Source organism: Temnothorax nylanderi, unplaced genomic scaffold (assembly GCF_030848795.1).
Source record: "Temnothorax nylanderi isolate EJ_2023f unplaced genomic scaffold, tnyl_v1.0 TNYL_tig0616_pilon, whole genome shotgun sequence".
NCBI classification, from domain to species: domain Eukaryota; kingdom Metazoa; phylum Arthropoda; class Insecta; order Hymenoptera; family Formicidae; genus Temnothorax; species Temnothorax nylanderi.
In genome coordinates this window covers 24,294-48,901 of record NW_027249678.1, presented here as the reverse complement: position 1 = coordinate 48,901, position 24,608 = coordinate 24,294, and the positions used below count along the sequence as shown (strand labels likewise).

Genomic DNA, 24,608 nt, shown 5'->3' with positions numbered 1-24,608 from the left:
GTAGAAAAGACTGAAGAATATAATAGAATTAATAAAAATTGTTAATAATAAAGGGGTTACCGATTTCTGTTAAAAAAAATAACTAAGTTTACCGAAATTTCTATAACTCCAGAACTAATTAACCAAATCTTAACGAATTATATATGAAATAGGGGTAGAAAAGACTGAAGAATATAATAGAATTAATAAATTTTGTTAATAATAAAGGGGTTACCGATTTCTGTTAAAAAAACAGCCAAACTTACTAAAATTTCTATAACTTAAGAATTGATTGATCAGTTCTGGAGTTATAGAAATTTCTGTAAATTTGGCACAGACATACATACACACATACCGACATTTTTTTAATTTAATTTAATTAATCAATAATTCTTTAAAATTTCTGTTAAAAAAAAACAGTCAAGTTTGCTCACAAAGCTTCCTCTATGAGGAAGCCAAAACAAATAAATACTAATAATTATACATTGAATAAAATACAAGCTTCCTCATAGAGGAGCTTTGTGAGCGAAGACAAGTTTCCACTTGCACACTTTAAAACTATGAGGAAGCAATGTGCAAGTTTCTACTTGCACACGTTTTACTTGTCTTAATTTGAAAATCAGGAATTTTATCGACGAAGAAATGTGGCATGTATATTTTAGCATTCTCAATCTCGGTTATCTCTCCGGATTCTATCGAGAAGAGTGGATATCCTTGAGAAGGAGCATTGTCCTCAATAGCTATCTCTTGTTCGGCCACTTGGCTCGACCCGACAAGCTTCTCGTCACTCTGTAACATTGCCCGTTGCAATTTCTTGTCAAGGTCGAGACCAAGATATCCCGATATTTCTCGCGTATCTTGATTACAAATACGAGGATTAGAACCTTTTATGTTTCTCATATGCCCTCGAAAGTCTGTCGGGAATATGAAAGAAACTTGATATTTTATAAATGATATGTATCTTCTTAGCAATCGCGCTCTAAATTTTCTTGTTTACTTGTGCAATTGTGCAAAGCTCGTGAATTTAATCTATTTGTGCATTTTATTTGTTAATATTTTTATGTTTTGTTGTTTTTGTTTATGCTATTTTTTATTAATATTTTTATTTTTTGTTGTTACACGTTTTATTATTAGTTATATAAAGTAGTTATTAGGTATATATATCAATTTTTATTACGAAATGTGTTGGAACAATTTATTTTGCAGTATAAATATAATATAGTAATATATCAATAAATAAGAAACTATTTATAGATTAATAAATAAGAAACTATTTATAGATTAGACACCAAAACAATTTTTCTGTCTGTGCGGCATAAAGTCTCAGTTAATATCTTTCTCATTTTATTTTATGAAATGAATGTTTGATAAAATAAGAGGAGCACTTACTAAGGTTTAGCCCTGTTCCTTTACTTCTCTGCCCCTCTCCCATAAATGCAATGTTTAATCTAAATACAGATTGCGTAAACTATAATTATTGATAAAGATTTTGCTAAATATGCTTTCAATGATATTATTTAGCCGATAATTTAATCAATAGTACTCAATTGCATACACTTTAATATCTAATAACTTCAAATAATTATTTATTAAAAAATTATTAACACAGTTAAAGATAGATGTTTTTATTATAAAACGTTTGTATAAAACATTTGTTAATATCTTGAGTAATTTTTTAGATATAACGAAAAAACTCAAAAACCGCTCTACATATAAGGAATGATGTCACTTCTTAAAACTGGTTTTTGGCATCAATTAATAATTTCTAAATTTGTCTATTTACTTCTTCCATATATATGTATATGTAAAGTTTCATTAAAATCAGAATTTGACGAGTCAGAGTTCCCTTGTCAGTGTCGTTAATGTCTTTCACTTTTTGTTTAGATATTTATTTTAAATAATTTATTTATATTTATTACTTGATTAAAGCTACATCTGACAAATTATAATATTTTTAAAAGTTCCACATGTGTGAAATATAAAACACAAGCTTTATGTAACAAAAATAACATTACAAATAAATAATATACAATATAATATTTTAACCTTCCGGCAGGCGTGTCCTGTACATGAAAGGTACACCGAATGGAATCAGATTGAAAATTTGAAAAAATAAGGGATATTACCACAAAATAAACATGCAGTGAAAGTTTACGATATTTGAAAGCTTATTAGACATTGAAGAAATAGCTCGGGGAGTCGGGATTCAAATTGAAAGTTTTCATGAATTTTCTCCAGAATCGCCGTGCGTGTACAAAGTACATACGCGTGCCCGCCGAAAGGTTAAAAATTATCTAATAAAAATATTGCCTTTTTACTTTTTAATCAAAAATAGTAATAGGTACACTAATTTCTCTACACAATTTGATCTGAAAATATCGAAATTAAAAATCATTAACAATTTCGAATGTATGTGAAAAATGCTTTCTGATAAATTTTTTTCCCGTAGAATTCGAATCTGAAAACAAAAATAATAAATTGACTCTAGTTTTTAAGAAAAACGGGATCAAAAGTGCAAAAAAACGTGTTTTAGGCCATTTTTGAACATCTGTAGAAAAACAACGGGAGCCCCTGGAACCTTCTAATTGAGACGAAATGAAAGCTTAAACCTTGCCCTTTTAGGCTATAGATCAAAATATTAGGTGCCATTAACTTGGAGTACTTAATAACAGTTTTTTTATACGAGCGCGCACCGATTCCGCCACATGCTTTTCTGGCCATGCGCACTGTTCTCTCCGCTCTCCAACTATTTTATCATTGGTATTAAGATAATTTGAGAGTGATTTACTGTTGTTGATTCTAAATTTGTTAAAGGGCGAGGTTTAAGCTTTTATTTCATCCCAATTAGAAGGTTCCAGGAGCTCTCGTTGTTTTTCTACAGGTGTTCAAAGATTACCAAAAACACGTTTTTTGGCACTTTTAATCCCGTTTATTTAAAAAACCAGAGCCAATTTAATATTTTCAAGGCCAGATTCTTGTTCAGCGCAACTAAATTAGTAGGCCAGTCATATTAGACTAATTTAGGGGGTTAACCTTCCAATTAATCTTCCCAGGTTGCAACCACCATGAATCGCTTTGATTTGAGGTGCTGTAAGTGGGATTTAGTTTGCTTTGCATGCGCAATGCGCATTAAAAAGTTATTAACAATATTATCAACAAAAAACGCGATTTTTTTTATTTTTTCTCAAATATCTCGAAAACTAAGCAAGATAGGGTAACTAACTATACGTACCTTTTTTGTAGAGCGTAAAATTATCTACAATAATGATCTGAACAACATTTATCGTCAAGTCAGTCGTTTAGCTTGCACGCGCCGTCAAAGTCCGAGACTCGGATTCCGAAAACCCTCGATTTTACCATTTTTTTTATGTTGCGTTGGTGATTTTTTTCCATCATTTAAAATGGAATTAAAAATTCCCAAAAAATCACACATCATCTGAGAACTACAAAGAATACTTTTCAGAGTGTAACCGATTTTTTAGACCCTTTTTCTTTAGTTTGTAGCTATGTAAGCAAAAAATTTTGATTTTTTGGAATAGTCTTAGTTTTTCGCTGTTTTCAGGCCTTAGAATTTATTTGAGGCGAATTTTATCGTATGCATCTTGTTGTGGATGAAATTTGCAACAAAAAAGGATCCTTGTATTTTTTTCGTACGACAAACGCTGATTTTTTTATTGACGCGCAAAGGTATCCAATATTGCGCACAGGTCGGATAACGCTTGTTTTACACTAAAATAATTATTTTTTTATTAAAATTTACGTAATTTTTTCGCATTATTGAACCATATTGCAAAGCCGTTTTTAACACATTCTCTCATTTTTACTTATTTATTAACAAATTGTTTATTTAAAAATTATTATAAACAATTAGAAAAACATGTTATATTCGTTGTACTCGTCGTCTCATTTCAACTCAAAAAATGTTTTTAAAAAATTTATTCATATTATTTATAACATTTATTCAACATACAGTACATCTTTTGATTATTTTTCACATCATCTCTGAGCCAATGGTGCGTTTTTTTGTGGTTTTCCCAGTAGGCCTAATCCACAAGCATTGAAGATATGTCCTTTCCATGTGATAATTATTTGGACATTGCTTGGATACTAAAATTATCCAACACGCAGATGTTGATGAAAATTAACATCTGCCTCAAGATCGTCAAGCTGAGCATATGGATACTGAGGATTGAAATAATTATTCAAGACGCGGATGTTAATTTTCATCAACATCTGCGTGTTGGATAGTTTTAGTATCCAAGGAATATCCAAATGATTATCACATAAAAAGAACATATTTTCAATGCTTGTGGATTAGGCCTACTGGGGAAACCACAGAAAAAAAACGCACCATTGACTTTACCTCAGAGGTGGTGTGGAAAATAGTCAAAAGATGCACTGTCTGCATGTTTGAATAAATGTTATAAATAATATGAATAAATTTTTTAAAAACATTTTTCGAGTTGATATGAGACGACGAGTACAACAAATATAACATATTTTTCTAATTGTTTATAATAATTTTTAAATAAACAATTTGTTAATAAATAAGTAAAAATGAGAGAATGTGTTGAAAACGGCTTTGCAATATGGTTCAATAATAATGCGAAAAATTACGTAAATTTTAATAAAAAATAATTATTTTAGTGTAAAACAAGCGTTATCCAATCTGTGCGCAATATTGGATAACTTTGCGCGTCAATAAAAAAATCAGCGTTTGTCGTACGAAAAAAATACAAGGGTCCTTTTTTGTTGCAAATTTCGTCCACAACAAGATGCATACGATAAAATTCGTCTCAAATAAATTCTAAAGCCTGAAAACAGCGAAAAACTAAGACTATTCCAAAAAATCAAAATTTTTTGCTTACATAGCTACGAACTAAAGAAAAAGGGTCTAAAAAATCGGTTACACCCTGAAAAGTATTCTTTGTAGTTCTCAGATAATGTGTGATTTTTTGGGAATTTTTAATTCCATTTTAAATGACGGAAAAAAATCACCAACGCAACATCAAAGAAACGATGAAATCGAGGGTTTTCGGGATCCGAGTCTCGGACTTTGACGGCGCGTGCAAGCTAAACGATTGACTTGACGATAAATGTTGTTCAGATCATTATTATAGATAATTTTACGCTCTACAAAAAAGATACGTATAGTTAGTTACCCTATCTTGCTTAGTTTTCGAGATATTTGAGAAAAAATAAAAAAAGTCGCGTTTTTTGTTGATAATATTGTTAATAACTTTTTAATGCGCATTGCGCATGCGAAGCAAAATAAATCCCACTTACAGCACCTCAAATCAAAGCGATTCATGGTGGTTGCAACCTGGGAAGATTAATTGGAAGGTTCAATGTCTAATATGACTGGCCTATAGTAAAAAATACCTATTTCCTTAAAAACAATCTGAAAACGATAAGATTTTGTTGACCAGTGTAATGCTTATCTAATATTATAAATAAGTTATTAAAAAATTGCTAAGATATATAAAATATAGAATAACTTTTTTTTAAATAAATAATTTTTCTATATACAAATAAAGATATTAAAACTTCTTTGAAATGTTAAAAATGATTTTTAAATCACCAAGTTTAATAAATCTAAAAATATATGTAATTATATTTCTCACAATTAAACTGCTACATGATTGTGCACACAGATCGTAATGAGATATTATTTCTATGTGGAAATTAATATCTATATTAATATCTATATAATATTTATATTATATCTGTATCTATATAACATAATATAATATCTGTATCCATGTATATGGGGTATTCTCGCTGAAATTTTCACCCTGACTAATTCTACCTAATTGAAGTTTATAATCTGCTAATAATGGATGCATTTTGACTATTTTAGTCCGAGTAATGCCGAATTCAGGTTATTACAAAAACTTCAATAGGTAGAACTTCTTGAAAAAAAATTTTGTCATGCTCTAAGAGGTCTCAAAAATTTCGTAATTTTTAATAGTTTTTATAAATTTTGTTTTTAATTTTAAAAAATAGCGAACTTTACAAAAAAACGATTTTTTTCTCTTTAACATCGTATAACACACTTCGGACTATCAAAAAATTAAAAGAAATACATATATATACATCATATAATTTATTTTAAACTGAACAAATATCCTAGTCATTTGTCGATAAGATTGAACATTTTCAAGATATTAACGTTTTATAAAGTAGAGTTACCGAAAAATTCAATTTTTACAAAAATTACACAGTCGGAAATATTAATCGTAGGCCCAAGCAAAAAAATACGTGTCTTCTCTTTTTCAGAATATTTCTCGGAAAAAAATTGTTAAAATTATTGCAGTAAGTCAGGATAAAAATGTGAAAATTTCAGCGAGAATGCCCTTATATATATCTATGTAGAATCTATCAGAGTTAGCACCTTGTAAACTATTTTTATGTTCTATTATATATAATTTAAACATTTCATTCTATGAATATTTTTATGATTTTCCGTAATATAATCTTTTTTATATGCTTTTTTTGTGTATATAAGAAATGGATTTTTGTATGAGTCGACACATGTAATAACATAAAAATCAAGAAAAAAAATTGTTAAATAAATATGGATGGTAAAATAAGTTTCTGAGGTTTCTTTGAGGTAAATAAAATTTTGAATGTAAGAAATCAATGAATTATTATCACACATTATGGAATTTATCTTAATGATGACCAGAATATAAGCACGAAATATTTTATTTAAAAAATATAAATAGTTTTAATATTTTGTGTGTGTGTGTGCGTGCGTGCGTGCGTGCGTGCGTGCGTGCGTGCGTGCGTGCGTGCGTGCGTGCGTGCGTGCGTGCGTGCGTGCGTGCGTGCGTGTGTGTGTGTGTGTGTGTGTGTGTGTGTGTGTGTGTGTGTGTGTGTGTGTGTGTGTGTGTGTGTGTGTGTGTGTGTGTGTGTGTGTGTGTGTGTGTGTGTGTGTGTGTGTAACACTTTGTTATAATATTTTATGTAATACACTTTGTGTATTTTATGTAAAACACTCGAGTACTAACTTGAATTATACATGCTTCTGAAGTTAGATGGAAAGCCACGAATTGAAGTGACTGTTGACATATAATATGTGAAGCCAGCAACTTTATTTCAATTGTTATCGAAAAATAATACACATCGTGGCAATTAAACCCATCCTCGAAAAATTAATTAAATTTTTCAACCGGTTTAAAAAAAATAAATTGTTATCGAAAAATAATACACATCGTGGCAATTAAACCCATCCTAAAAAAATTAATAAAATTTTTGAACCGGTTTTAACTAAATCGATAAATCGGTAGATTAATGTAAAAGCATATACAATTCTTTAAGATTCAGTCAATTATTTCCCGAAAAATTGGAAAAATTTCGGATACCGGTTCCAAAAAAGATTGGTAACGAAAAATTATACACTATATAGCACTTTCCGGAAAATTCTACCCCTATTTTATATACTTTTGATAAAAATTCGGTCCAATAGTTTTTAAGTTAAAAACGGCCAAACATACACCACCCGTAAGAATTTTATATAATAGTATAGATATATCTATATATAAATTTCAACTTTTATACATTAGAATTCCATATATATAAAGTGCGATATGTTTTCATATATTTTTTAACATTTTAACATTTCCATCTAACTTCAGAAGCATGTATAATTCGAGTTAGTACTTATACAGTTTTGAAACAAGAGCCAGAGAAACAGCGAGAGCGAGCGAAAGAAACGACGAGGCCTCGATGCGTGTCGGAGGCCTCGCGGTGTTCACCGAAGCTTCACGAGATTCTGTAATTGTGTCCGGTTTGCTCGCCATTGGCCGTGATAGGCCTTGCATCCTAGCGATACTAACACCGTTCACATAAGCAAGATGATATTTCGTACTTGTTCAAACGAAGAAAATATAGGAGCGATTTTAATTCATTAAAATAATAAATATATGTTCGAGTGTTACGAAATGTTTTAAAACATTAAAGTTATATGTTCCTGAATTGTACAAAAATTATAAATCTAGATATTAAAAACGAATCGAGAGATCAAATAAGAACGGGAGAAATAGGACTTTGCAAGAGATATGGTGATATAATCTGCGCAGAAATGCGTGTCCTAAAAGCTAGCCGCATGAAAGGGAGAATTTTAAATTATTGTTACTGACAATGAAACAAAAGCACTGAATGATTCAAATTTCTGTTTTTTACAGCATTAATTCAGACTTAAAAAATAACACTAATTCAAATTTGTTGAAAATTTTACGATATGATAGTTTTATTTGTATATAATATAAAAATTTTTATATACATTATAAAATTTCTTTTTATATATTTTCTGAAATGTGTGTTTTTTAAACTGTTTGTATAATACATTTTTCGTACTTATGTATATACGTCTGCAAATTAATTAAGCAGTTAATTTTTATTTCAGTATCATTTTAGCCTTTATCGCATGAAAACTCGCACGAAAATACTTTGTTTTAAATAGGCATGGATAATCCTCTTTTAAAAAGTGCCATCGATAGGGGAGAGTTGGCAATTACCGCGCGGTTGACAATTCCGCGCCATTGTTTATCTCAATAACTATTTGTATTACGCGCCTACAATGATGTTAATATCATAGAGTAACACGAAATACCCCACCCGCATGCGCCGTCAATGCGTTCCGGCCGTCCATTAACTCCGTAACTCCGTCACCGATTCTCACCAAATTCAATACTTTCCTTAAATGATATTCTATCCATCAAATAACTTACACATTTTTTAAGCAGAAATCAGTAACCCTTTCACCGATCCTCGCCAAATTCAATAACAATCTTTCTTTAATGATATATTCTATCCTTCAAATAACTGAGGGTAGACCGAGGTGAATCGGATCAATATAAGTTTTAAGACAGTTTTCGTTAGTGTTTTGTTTCAAACGAGCTGTTTTGTCGTGCTAATTAGTAATCCGATTCGCCTCGGTCTACACACAGAAAAATATCGTTCTACAGCCAAGAAAAGCAATTACTCATTTTATTTTATTTGGTTTGAGTAATAGTTTTCTTCAACAAAGAATATTTTCTTAATATTAGTTTTAAGATATACTTATCATAAGTATTAGAAAAGCTTATCATTATGTGCTTAAAAGAAGAATTTATTCTTCTTTCAAGTATATTCTGAAACTTTATCTAAGAAAAGCAACATAAGCTTGATTTGAATATTTACTGATTCTTTAGGTAAGAATATGAAATACTTGGCTGTATAGAACAACATTCTTCTAATGTTAGGAGGTTTTCGTGCGCGGTCCGGAGGGGTACAGTTTAGATAGTTTAGAATATTAAAATTCCTGTCATCAGGTGGACTCGAACTCGGTTCCTCGTGGTTATGAGTCTGATACTTTATTACTAGGCCACATCTCTGATTATATTCTTAGTACTGCAGTATCTAGTTTTGACAGAAGTGATTCATTGATTTCAAGTATATTCTGTAAACTTTATCTAAGAAAAGCCACATAAGCTTGATTTGAATATTTACTGATTCTTTAGGTAAGAATATGAAATACTTGAAATCAATGAATCACTTCTGTGAAAACTAGATACTGCAGCACTAAGAATATAATCAGAGATGTGGCCTAGTGATAAAGTGTCAGACTCATAACCACGAGGAACCGGGTTCGAGTCCACCTGAGGACAGGAATTTTTATATTCTAAACTGTACCCCTCCGCACCGCGCACGAAAACCTCCTAACCTACATTCCACTTAGGAACTAAAGAATTAAAGAAAATTAAATAAATAAAAATAATATTAATTGTAATCATCAAGAATACAAATTCTTTTTTGAAGTAAACGATTATTCTAGATGAATAAAATTTTTACTTGATTCAAATAACGGATAAACTTCTCTCAAGAAAATGTGATATCTTTATTGAAGTATATGCTTCTCTTCCGTGGACTCTATATTGTAAGTAAACAGAATGTTCGTATTAATTTAATATTCTTGTTTCAAGTACTAAACTTGCTAAGATCTAGAATATGTTTTGAGTAAATGTGATACTTATGACGACTTTATGGTAGATTTGCTCATATATGAACTTATCAAATACTTGAAGCAAGTAATATTAACTTGTAGGTAGTATATATTTTTCTGTGTGTACCCTATATATTTTTTAGGCAGAAACCCTTTCACCAATCTTCGCCAAATTTAAAACAACCTTTCTGTAATAATACTTTATATATAAGATTACATGTATAACTTGTACACTTTTTAGGCAAAAATCGGTAACCCCTTCACCGATCATTGCCAAATTCGACACCAACCTACCTTTAATGATACTCTATCTATAAAAAAAAATTAAGCTCGATATCTCAAAATTTGCGGAAATTAGAGTAATCACGTAGATTTTTTTAGATAGAAATCGGTAACCCCTTTATTATTAGCAATTTTTATTAATTCTATTATATTCTTCAGTTTTTTCTACCCCTATTTCATATATAATTCTTTAAAATTTGATCAATCAGTTCTTGAGTTATAGAAATTTCGGTAAATTTGGCACACACACACATACATACCTACACATACGGACATTTTTTAAAATTACGATTTTCCGACGTTTTAGAACATTCTGAACACATTGGCATCAAAGGCCGGTATTCATAGTCGGATCTTATATTTAAGACCGTCTTAAGTATGATCTTAAGATATTATGAACCAATCACAGAGCCGTATTAGCATCTTAAGACATTACTTAAGACAGTCTTGAAATAAGATCCGACTATGAATACGGGCCAAAAACTAAAAAAAACAATTTTTCTTTGGTCTTCTTTTCTCCTATTTCATATATAATTCTTTAAAATTTGGTTGATTAGACCTAGCTTTATATACGATCAAAGGTCCATATACGAAGTTTATGAAAACAAAGCTTCCTCTATGAGGAAGCAAAACATCACAAGACGTGCGCGAAGCGCGCGCTATAATCTAGTCCTATCTAGTCCTATCTAAAAAAAGGGATGTAAAGTTGATACTCGAATCTATCGAAGCTTATTGTTGTCGCTTTTCCGCGATGCCCATTGGTTCTCTCGCTGCGCTTACTTCATTTGCAGCTGTCATCGTATATTTTGACAGTTGTGTGGATCAAGGAGTTAATAGTGTAATAGTAATAGCATAATGTTAAAGTTAAATAGCGCGCGAAGCGCGCGTCTGTGGTGTCTAGTATTAATAAATTTGATATACATTTTCAAAATATTTTTTGAAATAATGTAATGTATCGTAATTTTATTTTAAATTTATATATTAGGTACTTAAATTTAAAGTTTTTATATGACTTATTTAATTGGTAGATAAATATTAAATATTAATTAAAAAATTGTTGAAAATTTAAAGATATTTTTCTTGAATTATCTTAAATACATTGTGTTTATAATATACATATATAAATATATTATAAATATTAATCTTAAATATATTATAAATATTTTATACATAGATACTAATTTGTAAAATATATCTACCTTAATATTTAAAAATTTTTGCAACATTTAGTATTCAATATTTTCAATTTAATTTATGAAGTTTGGTGAACAAATTAAATATTTTATCACGATATCACAAAGAGATATTTAATAGCTTCAGACGTCATAGAATTGATAATTTATATTTTACGCGTATGATTACAATAAGAAAATGACTATTAATTATTTTGATTTTAATATGCGACAAATGTTTGAAAAAGAAATAAAAATAAAATTGTATATGTATAAAATTTATAATTTTTAATTTAATTTTAAATATTTAAAAGAAAACTTAAATACAATTGTGATTTTAAAATCTGGATTAGTACTAAAATTTATGATTATTTTTAATATATCAAATATTTTAATACATAAATACTATTATTATTCACTCATAATAATTGAATGTTATGAAATACTTGGAAGTAAGTATTATGAAATTAATTATTTTTATATATATTCTACATATATGTAGGGGAGACTGAGGCAAGTTGTTACACGGGTAAAATGTTACAGCGTAAATAGTAGGTTTATGAAACCATCTAAGAAACGCTAGATAAACGCATTTTGAAGATAAATAATCATACATTTCACAATCGTTTATCTAGCGTTTCTTAGACGGTTACATGAACCTACTTTTTACGCTGTAACATTTTATCCGTGTAACAACTTGCGCCAGTCTCCCCTATACTAAATTATATTCTACTAGCTTGATACACCCGTGCTTCGCTACGGTATGCGAAGGATTCTATAATTCACCCTCGAATTTAGATTTGCACCTCTAGGGGTTGATTAGGGCAAAATCTTGAATTATGTTTTTAAGCATTTGAGTAACCTTTGTAAGCAAAGACCAAGTGGATATCTTATCGGGCCTAAGAGATATTGAGGAATCCGTGAAAATACATTTTATCCCTTTTCACCCCATTAGGGGTCAAATTTCTAAAAATCCCTTCTTAGTGGGTGCTTACGTCATTGAAGGAATAATATACTCCCCGAATTTCATGTTTCTAGGCGTAGGGGTTTGGGCTGGCCGTTGATGAGTCAGTCGGAACATTTGATTATATATAGATTATGTACTAAATACATAGGGGAGACGACCGGGGCGAAGTCGTCACCAGGGCGGAGTCGTCATTGCAATTATCTCGAAATCTGTATGTTGTGTGAACTCGTCATTAGTACTGTAAACGCGACTTATGGTGCCCACGTGACCAACGGAGTTGAGTGAGGTTATGTGCCATGTTGTGATTCTTATCGAGGCAAACGTGTTTTCGGAGGTCGAAAGTAAAATTTTTTGCGCGTCAAAAATTTGTAATATCTTAAATATTATTGTGTCTCCGAATCTCAAAGTAAGTGATTCTAAAGAGTAATGCATGCTGAACACGAATCCAGTGAAGTTTTTTTATTTTCATTGATTTCTAATATTTTATGAGCGACCAAACTTGAAACTTGTGTCCGGGGCGAAGTCGTCACCAAGCCATATCATGGAGGTTTCCGGCAAAAATCAAAGTCAAAGAAACAGCAGTGGTCGGATTCCGGCGAGGACTTGGATAATATGTGCTGCGTGTGCTCAGAGATGACAGAATAGAGCTGACGAGAAACGTGCGAGCGTAGGGCACATAAGTGTGTGCGCTTTTCTTGTAATTATTTTCCGCCATCGTGTTTTTAATTAATGTTTCCATTTTTCTATTAAAAAATAATTAATTAAATGTATCCTATCATTTTTCATGATTGGAATTATGAATTTTCATTTAAAATTCAGTCCGAGAATGGAGTGACGACTCCGCCCCGGCAATTTTGACATTTCAATTTTTGCACCTTTGTCGTTTTCACTCTATACCAGTTGAACAAAGCGACGTAGACCAAAAATGTTCGTATAAATTTTGTAGCCAAGGGTTCACTCTTTAAACGGTATACCACATTTTACTAAAATTATTTGTTTTGTTGTTAAAAATCGGCACCGAAAAAATAGTGATGACTTTGCCCCGGTCTCCCCTATATATGTATATTTTACATACTAATGATTATTATTATAATAAAATGCATGCTCATAGGATGTTATACATATACAGGGTTTCATTTTAAATGCCCTAGGCAAATATCTCAAAAAGTATGTAAGATACGGAAAAATGTTTCAGACAAAAGTTGTAGGATATCAAGGGGGACAAATAATAGTAAATCAATTTTTAAAAAATTGATTTTTTTAGGTTATAAAGGTCATCACCATTTTCTTTTTAATAAAATTGTATGATTTCTTTTTCCATAATACAATTCTCCTAATTATTTTACATATAAAAGTATTAAGGTAAAGTTACCAAAAAATTAGTTTACAAAATTTTTTAAATTTTATTTTGGCATTTATTCTGACGTGAAATATAAAATATTTCGTAAATTATTAATTTTTTAACACTTTTATGTACAGAATAATAAAATTAATTAATTGGTGTAAAGAAAACACATTATTGCTTTGCAAAAAAGACATGTAGTTGCATATTGGAAATTGCATAATTTTTTTGCAAAGCAACAATGTGTTTTCTTTACACCAATTGACTCATCTTATTATTTTGGCACATTTGACATTAAATATAAAATATCTCATAAACTATTAATTTTTTGATAACTTTACCTTAATACTTTTATATGTAGAATAATTAAAAGAATCATATTATTTAAAAAATCACACAATTCTGTTAAAAAAAATAGCGATGACCTTTATGTGACTTAAAAAAAAAAGATTTTTTTTGAAAATTAATTTTACGATTATTTGTCCCTCTTGATATCCTGCAACTTTTGTCTTAAACGTTTTTCCGTATCTTCCATATTTTTGCCTGGGGCATTTAAAGTGGGACGCCCAGTGTAACATAAATGTGGGCCGCTACTTCAGGGGTGTATTATACTCGTCAAAATAAGCAAAAAAGTTCATATAAACGTATGTCAAAAAATGCATCAGTTTCGCGTTATACAGTCATGTTTAAAGCTGCACGAAGGATGGCTCACCAGTGGTTCCCTAGTGTCCTTGTGTTTTTGGGGAAATCTAAAACAAATTGTCTACTTTCGGCCTGTTGACAACATTAATAACTTTCGTCAGTGCATTGAAAACGGGTTCAATGAAATACGCAACACGTCGGGTATTTGTGAAAGAGTGAGACAATCACTAAAATGACGGGCAGAGCAGTGTATTTTGGCTAGGGACAATCACTTGAAGCATTTGCTTTAAGATTTTTTTTATTTCACTTTTATTTTCTACTGTTTTGTATTGCTAAAAATAAAATAATACGCTTTGTACCTAATTATGTCTTAAGTTTTAATTTAAGCATAACGTGAAAACGATGCATTTTTGGACATACGTTTATGTGAATACTTTTCTACCTATTAAAGGAGATGGTTTAATTCGATTTTTCTGCTTATTTGGACGAGAAAATACACCTCTAAAGTAGCGGCCCACATTTATGTTATACCCTGTATATGTGTGTATGTTAAATACCTATGACATAGATATTATAAACTCTAAAATCATCATTTTTTTTAACATTTAAAAAACACTGCAGTTGAAGTAAAAATGATCAGAACAGATGCAGCGCAATATAAACAAGAAAAAAAGAAAAATTTAATTAAATAAAATTATATTCTTTTTTAATAAAAAATTAATATAAATAAACTATGATTCTTTAGAGTGGACGAATGGTTTATTTAAGTAAAAGATATTTTATAGCAGTCCATTTTGTTCAATAAGAGTAGGTACTAACTAAGCATGATGAAGATAATTTTTAACTATTATTGCACCATGGAAGTATAGTATATCACGAATACTTGATGGAATTTTTTATTTTTTTCCATTTATTAATTGATGAATTGTCTCGAGTTAGATACTTAAAATATTTTGAAGCCCTGGAAAATAATTCTTTAGTAAAAGTTCAACAAACGATGATGGGTAAAATGGATCATATTTGGCCTAAAAAGTGTAACGTAAGTTATACATATATTTGGGTTGCTGAATATGGTGGTAGCATTTTTATCCGTCTAAACCCGTTGAAAAGTTCAAAATTCACCTTAAAGGGATTGAAATAAAACATAACTTTTAATAGTAATTTAATAGTAATTTATTGTATAACGAAACAAAAGTCCTATTACTCGTGTTTGAGCGTGGTGACTTCTCTTCATATACATGTGTTGTGCACGTAGATTATATACATTGTATATGGGACCTACAGTTTAACGCCGATTTCGAACGGTTATATTTTTTTAGAGACGTGTTCATGGCAAGAATACTCTTCGGTGGTTTGCCATTGCCTTCCGAGAGGAGAACGAGCGAATATAATTTTTCTAGCTCTACCGGGGATCGAACCCGGGACTTCGGCTCAATAGACCAGTGCGCTGTCTACTAGGCCACGCTCGTCCTCACAATTTATTGTATATTTTAATAGTAATTTATTGCCAGTTGACGATTTTGTTTCAATTATTTAAATTCAATTAATTACTTGTATTATAGTTTAGTTTTATTATTATTTTTTTTATTAAAAACTTAAGGCTCCTGCTGGCTCGCGAGCCAACTCCGCGTTTTCGCATGACAGCGTCACACTTGGCAAAACTGTGAACTAAAAAGACGTGAAAAATGACACGTCAAAGCAAAATTATCCTTGCGATTTACAGCGTTATTCTTCATTTTAGTGCAGTGTTTTTACATTTAAAATTATTGTGATAGTGTTAAAATATACCGAAGATATCCACTTTATTGTGATTTAATATGTGCAAGCAAATACTTATTTCAATTCGGCAGCTGTCAAACGGCTTGTTTTCGTTCTTGATTAGGCAACATTCACTTCGACAAATGTGGATTACTCATATAAAAGGGGAATTTTCGGTGTATTTTACAAATCTATTTTATCGTTTACAGATGGTATTTTATTAAAAAGCATTTTTATTTTAGTGTAAATCGCAAGAATTTTTATGATATATTTTCATGATTTTCTCGCTTCTGACGTCATCAATCCAAGATGGCTGCAGTGAGTGAACAGGAGCCTTAAGAAATATTTCAAAATAAAACACTTCAGAAATGCTAAATCTAACATTGCGAAATCAATATGAAGGAAGAGAAAGAAAAAATGGAAGTCCACTATTTTAACATTAAAACTGCACAATGTAGGTATGGAGGTGCACATCTGATGAGACTCAAGATTCTTTGAATAAGAAATTAACTATCTTTTATTATTATTATTAAAATTTATATAATTTTTTAATTATATTGATTTTGCTATGTTAAATTTAGCATTTCTGAAGTGTTTTATTTTGAATATTTGAGTATTTCCTCAGTTTTTAGTAAAAAGAGTAATAAAATCAAACTATAGTACAAGTAATTAAATAATTGGAATAAAATCCTTAACCGAATTACTAGATATATTAAAAGTAATTTATTTCGAACCTTTTAAGGTGAATTTCGACCTCTGTTCCACGGGTTTAGACGAATAAAAATACTATTATTGTATTCAGTGACTCAAAAAATGTATAAATACATGTATAACTTACGTTACACCTTTTAGGCCAAAATTCGGCCTATTTTACTCATCGTTATTTAAAAGGGCGAATCCAATATAACTTATTAATTTGAATTAAATAAAATTGTGAAATTTCTCAACAAAAATAAAGACAGAAAAAAATAGCGAGAAAAATTAAATATAAAACTTGAACAAATTATTTATTACAAATTGTAGCATTACAAATAAATACGTGCCGTAAGCCTTGCACATTGTCTTTTGATACACAAGTTTTAGAAATTATATTTATGGATTAAAAACAAGGATAACAGCTACATCTTTTTGGACGACTTATTTTATTTTTAATAACTTTATAAGGAATATTGAATATGTCATTTTTCTGTTAATTCTCCAAAATTTAATTTTCTATTAAAAACAGTGAATTTATCTAAAAATAACTAATAACTACTCTGTTAAAAAGCAACTAAATTAACTATATGTAAACCGCTATAAGCTAAGTTACCATTGCTCTGATAATTCATAAAATAGCGATGAATATTAGTTATACCAACTAGGATATACTGTACATGACAATTTTAAAATTTGATACACCAACTGCTTGGTAAACGTTGATACTACACAACGTGGAAATTAAAAGGGAATTATAACTTTCCCTTTATCACCTTCTACTTGGAGTATTTTTCATATCTTTTATAAAAATGGTACGCATTCTAAAATATTACAGATATGGCATACCTACTCTAATGTAATGTTCAAGAATTAATAGTACCTATAGTTAAAAGAGATAATAGACATGCTCGTTGGATAGTTTTCTCACGTAGCAGAAAATAATAGTGATACATTTTTTGTATTTAATTTAATGAAACAGATGTGAAGTAAAGAGAAATCAATTATATATATTACAACCTCGAGTTGTATTTTGAAGATTTTCAATATTTTTTTTTAATTTAATGCGAATTAGAAACATTGTAGTCTCTTTTATAATCAAAGAGAATTATATTTTGTACCTCAAAATCTAAAAAAATGAACCAATTAACTTCAAGTTTTATACTTTTATACACAATTTTATACATAAAATATATATATAAAGTTAAATTTCTTCTTTAACATGTAGTCTGCAGTATATATAATATTTCGTCAAAATCATATCATATTGTATAGTTAATTGTAGTGGAATTGCTAACGTCAGCATCGTCGTACAGATCACCGATTAGAGTCGTGCATTAACATGCACGGGTGTGCCTCCCGCGCCCACTTTCGGCCTTGAGCCTGGATCACTTGCAAGAGAACGAGAGAATTGTGATTTTAGAATTATACGTTCGGAGATCGAGAGAATGTAAAGGGAAGGAAGAATTTCCGCGCGCCACGGCGGAAAAAAATGAGAGAATTCTTACGTAAAATGCTGATTAAACGTGTATATGTATAAATGTGGCTTTAAGAAAGTAAATACAATTACATCCGTAGATCAATTTTACTTAGAAATAAAAATAAAGTAAAGCAAATATACTTATTTCTTTAAATTAATAAGTAAAAATTTTATTTCAGACTCTTATGAAACAGATCGTATGTGTTATTTCAATATCATTCATTTTCAATTCTGCTTTATCTTTGTCCTAAATTTTTTAACGAAAGATATGACATTATTGTACAAAATTAATGTAGGGGAAGTGTGTGTAAAACGGCCCCCTTAAGGAATAAATTGATTTTACTTCTAAAGGAAACCATATTTGGATTCAAAATACCGTCAGAAGTTTTCATTGACATCTTTGTTAATTGAAAAAGTTGAATATAAGCATCCCCTAAATTTTCAAAATTAGTAGCAAACAAAAAACTGCAGACATGCATTTTGACCGTTTTACCCACACCCTATGGGTAAAACGGCCCCGGTATATAATTTTATTTCTATTTTATATGTCTTTGTGATATACTTATTTTATATATTGTGATCTAAACTACAAAAAGGTAGGCTTACTTTAAAATAAATTTAGACGTAATTTGATAGGTAAATATTTACTTTTTACTTGCAAAAATCACAGATAACATTTTCTGTTTCTGTGTTGGCGCACTCCTCATGCAACCATTTTCTACAGAAGATGCACTGAACCCATTTCTCTCCACTTACTGAATTTATGAAATTTTCTCCACAAAAAAGACATTCGACGTCGTTCTCTTTATCTTTACTACAGCTTGGCCGTTTTACCCACAATTGCAACTGTATCAACAAAGTCTAAACAAAATGTTTACTTAACCTTAAATAAAAAATTTCTGAAAATATTCGGCTTACAGGATCACTACAGATATTTAAAAAAATATAAGCGACTAGGAACATCGCATGGGAAAGAGAAGAACACTTAATAAAGCTTGGACTTACCTTAGATCAGACGTAACGAAAGTAGGAAAATTGCGTTTTGCATCCGTACGAAGTTTGTTATTGATGCCAAAATGCACGAGGCACGTCTGTGACATGTGAGCAACTTAACCTACTGAGTCGCCAGACGGCAGGACTGCGTATTTCTGAGAAACTAGGGGGAGGCCGTTTTACTCGGCGGGGCCGTTTTACACACACTTCCCCTAATTAGATTTTCTTTAGATCAAGGTTTTGCGTTGAAAAGTAGTCGAGATTTCAAAATCCGTTATGTAAAATTATATAAAAACAAAAATTAATGTGTAATTGTATTTAAAGGTGCATATAAATATTGCATAAGAAAATATAGAGAAGTATACTTGTTATAACTATAGATTTCATATCTTAATATATACTTTCGGTAAATCTTTAGATTAACTGACCCACTTCTCTCCAGTGGCCTTGACCTTGACATATGTTGTCAAGGTTATCACTTTGAGTAACATACAAAAGGTTTTAACCATTGCTCGTTGTTTATTAAAACGTAATTAACAAAAGGAGTTTCGTAAATATAGAACGTAATTTTCACATGGGTTTGCAATTTCCACGCAAAAAGCGAGGTTCACCTCACACCATCTAGTTCTTGCAGTGAGGAATGAGGTCTATAATCCAAATTTTGTAACGACTTGTACTTCATCATTGTTTTCCTTTATATCTAATGTAGTCTGAATTTTAACTATATTCTCGCGCGATTTCTATTTACACCGGAAGACGATCTGTTCATCTATCATTGCGTTTTTTTTTACGTCTTTCTTTCTGCACGACAAATTTTGTTTCACAGAAAATTACTCGGAAACAACTAAAGTAATATAAAACATGATAATACAACAGATAAACATAATAATACATGATAATACATATGTAATATAAACAAAATTTTTATGAAGATATAAACAATTTTTATTGTCCAAAAAATAATTTATTTTTATTTGTTTTTATTCTATCATTTTTTTTATTCCATCTATTCTTTTTATTTTTTTTTCTTTACACTACAACAATTCTTTACATAAATTATCGTAACTTGTAGAGGTATATTTTTATATTACTTGTAATATTTATTGACAAGTTTAATTATTAGAATATTTGAACGATGAATATGCGTTTCGTTCTGCTTATAATAAAATGCTACTTGTTAATATTCATATAGCTATAAATGCATATTCTTATAGTATATTGAAATCATTTGGTTTTTTTTGAGGTGCTAATGCAAATTAGATCATCCTGATTCGTTTCTCATGGGAACGTCGTTTGAGAAAGTCGCCGACTAATTGGACGACGAATAATTATCCAAAAAATTAACATGACAAAATATATTGATCATGCCACTTCCATATGTGCAACAACACCAATACCCCGTCCACGTTCATATTCGTTTACACTCAATTCTTAGTTTGAATGCCTTTTTTGAATCATCCATCATATTGCAATAAATTGCAAAAAGTGGTTTGGATAAAGATTGTCATATGGACTTCGAAATATTATTCGACTATATATTTCAGAGGCGATTACTTATTTGTATGCAAGGAATATACACACACACATATCCATATAAAAAACATTATAATACCAAGAATTGTACTGTTTAATATAATTGTAGTAGGTATATATAAAATCGTAATTAATGAAAATGTCGCTAATAAATGTCACAATTTATATTATTTTAAACCTCATTTTAAACCTTATGGCATTACCGGCCAAAAGTTTGAGAGCACAATAAAATTTAAAAGTATTCCAGTGAAACACTACTTACAAATCCAATTTATGCCTTACGTAATATTCTTTCTTAATTTGAAAGTAACCACGCATTGTAGGTACTTAGCACAGTTGCGGTTAACATAGCATTGTACAATTTAAAAAAAAACGGACTATGGTCGTAAAATCTTTCTTCCAAAACTGAGCTGTGACTATTTATAGAAACTATTTTAGAAGATAGATGAAAGACTCTTTCTTCAGAAAAAATAAATGAATAACTTATCGTTAGATTATCTATATTAATTAAAAAAAAGAGAGATTAAATATAAGGGTGACAACTTTGAAAAAAGTGTCTAATACAAATACTCTTCAGTATTTAATACTTTTTTTTATCTTGTAAATAAATATGTTTTGTGGAATTTTTAAACATTTTATATTATTTTCCATTTTATTATAAAATAATGAATAAAATAATAAAAATATATTAATATTAAGTTTAATTTTATTTCATGTAGTAGACATTTTCTATTAATGATTTCAAACTTTTGCCTGGCAGTGTATATTTTCGCACTAAATCTTAAATTAAAACTTTAATAAAACAATCTACTTAAACTTGAGAATATGTATTTATATAATTTAGTTAATTTTGTGAAACTTTAGTTAATTTTTAGTTAATTCTGTGAAACTTTTTTATTTTTAATTTTGCTTGAAACACAATAGTTGCGTATCTGTAAGAAAACATCACAATTAATTAAAAATTAAAGCACATTTTACGAGGAACGGTCCATGTAAAACTCTCCATAATTTAAATCTTAATTACGGATATATTAGTTTAAAAAAAGGATTCTGAGAATCCAATGTGACATTATAAAAAAAACTCGTAAACTATTATTTACTGTATATCCCCGTAGGGTTTACAGTCTAGTATCTTACGGCGTTTTTGCAGGGACGTACCCAACCCTATCCCACTCTCATCCATTTCCTTTGGACCAACGGTTTAACGTCTCTTCCAAAAGACGGAGCCCAGTTTTTTCCGCACAAGATCTTATCTTGCACGGAGGGCGCAGTTTCTTCGGAAAAAAACTTTTTCCATACTACATGGCTCTAGTGGACTCGAACCTGGTTCCTCAGATTACGAGTCTGGCGCTCTACCACTAGACCACACTGCCGCCCTTTAATGTGACATTATAAATAAATTATATTTTTGAATAGATTTAAAAAAATCAAATACGACGGTTTTGCCATATTTTTGTTATATTTAGGAAATTTTGGTTGCAGCGCTTCCGAAATGCTGGTTAGTATGACACAGTTTGTCCAGGCTCGCCTGGGTATGGCGAGGGTTGACCTCCTTTCTCTGACCATGACCCACCCCGATAGCCCCCAGCTAAATAGTAGCTCTCAGCCCCGTTTCAATGCTCCCCCGCGTTCGTAACTCTATCCCGACATGCGCAACGCGTTCTCGCGTATGTCGTATATGCACGTGTAAGACGCCTCATATTCACTCAACTAATTTCGCACTGTATGTAACAGGTGAATGAGGTCAAATAGTTATCCCTACCACACCTAGGAAGTTTTTTTATTAGGCTTTGCGCTCTCCAGTTTTAGACATCATCTTGTATGCGATTACGATTGATTGTCGAATCAAGGAAAGTGCAAGAGTCAAGAAATATAACAGCTGCACTATATATACTGGGTGTTCTATTTTATTTTAAACAGTTAAATATTTGGAAATTACAGAATTTTTTAGAAAAAAATATTTTATATAAAAGTTTTATGACTTCGAGGGGGACATAAGATGGTGCCATTGGTTTGACCTTGAATAGTCGTTTGAAGATTACGTAAACATAACCTTTAATTTGTTAAATAAAAACCCCAATTTTCAATTTTGCATATTTTTGTAGCTTACCTCGAGAGCTTTTTAAAACACCTATAATAGATTATTTTTTCATTAAGTACTTTTTGAATTATAAGGCTTGAAGTTTACAGTACCGCCGGCATTAGCATTAGCATTACCCATCAAGATGTACCGCATGAAGGTTGCACGGTCGGATTTACACCTCTGTTTTTATATGGTACTTGCACCGGTAATGCCATTACCATCGTACTCATCGATAAAAGCATGTTGCTTCGAAATTTTTATGATCTGATCGTTCCGATTGAAAAAGATAAAAATTAGCTGCTTCAAAGGATCAACAAGATTTCTAATAGGTAATAGGAGTTTCTAATAGTAAGAGTTTTAAAATTTATGAAATCTAAATAAAATTAAAATTGAAAGAAATTATTCAAATATCAATTCTATCTCCAGATTAAAATTAGTGATTAAAAATTTCATCTGACCAAAATAATTAAGCACAAAATTATTTGGGTCAACCAATTCTCTCAGCTTCTAGTTACATCAATTCTATATTGGGTTAATATAATATAATATATTATAACTTAATTTTTTTTTACGTGTAAGGACTATAATTTAGAGCAGACTATAGATCGCCGCTTCAGTTGATTAAATCACACTATCGGCGAAATTCAGAATCTTTCACATGCGCGTGCGAGTTTATTCGGGCACAAAATCACACTGCGGCACAAGGCGCGCGTTAACAGTGAAAGTTCCAAAAACGAATCCACTCGACTTCGGCAAGTCGAGTTGCTGCTATTGGTGCCGCTGGCTCTCTCTCGTGTCTGCCGTTCCACTCTCAAGCGACTCCATGCGATCCGCCTGGCCTCAGTCGAAGGCGAACCGTCGGAGTTGCAGCTTCGACCCTCACGCTCGTCCCTCATTACGGCTTTCAATTCTGACGTCGAACGCTAATGAACTTCGGACAATCGATACGCGTGTAATAGTACGCGTGTACGCGACAATTCACACGAAGGTGTTCGTGTCGCGATGTGATTATGTTGTGAGCGTTTGTGCACCGTCGAAGGTATTTAGATCTGACGAATTAACAACGAAATGTACAGTTCGAGTTTCAACTATCCTAAAAATCATACGTCCAAGAATTAAAAGATCTAAATGGTCTCGAAATCTCACGTACTGATCGCGCCTAACGACTAATCGCTTTGAGGGCTAAATTTTGCACTGAAAGACAATAATAATATAAAATGGCGATATGTCGTCCGCGTGCGCGCGCGCGACGAGTCGTGATGCGTTGATGGCGTCGGAGCCATTCTTCTGTGCGTGCTGCCAGGAGAACACGTGCGTGTGTTAACGCGTTACACCCCCACTAATGGACACTCACTGCAACGTGATGATGCAGCAGCAGCTGCTTTGCTTAGAATCTTCAGACTGACCTGAATATCCAAGAAAAAAATGAACGTTTGTTTACTGTGTTTTTTTCTTTTCTGTTTTATTTCGCATTTTTGTTCTATTTGGCACGTAAAAAAATTTCTGAAATTTATGATAATCTCTTTAATTTTTCTGTTCTCTTAATCTATATGTAATATTTATATATAACATTTGAATATCTGTTTGAAATTCTTAATTTTACATAGTTTCTTATTTTGTGAGAAAGTATAGTAAAAACAGTGAAACAAAATAATAAAATAAAGAAATGATAGATTAAATGTATATTTTTTGAAGC

The 24,608-nt window shown here is 30.8% G+C and overlaps 1 protein-coding gene across 3 annotated transcripts in view; it reads left to right on the top strand.

Moving 5' to 3' along the window:
• LOC139784364 (uncharacterized) overlaps positions 1-24,608 on the top strand; it is a 40,759-nt gene that overhangs the window by 13,200 nt on the left and 2,951 nt on the right. The window contains exon 1 of one of the 3 annotated variants that reach the window (XR_011721545.1): positions 23,440-23,951. The exons of 1 other annotated variant lie outside the window; for it this stretch is intronic. The gene's annotated coding sequence lies outside the window, so the exon portion shown is untranslated. Of the gene's footprint in view, positions 1-23,439; positions 24,344-24,608 lie in introns of those variants that run through there. One more of the 3 variants, XR_011721544.1, reaches the window with a different exon arrangement.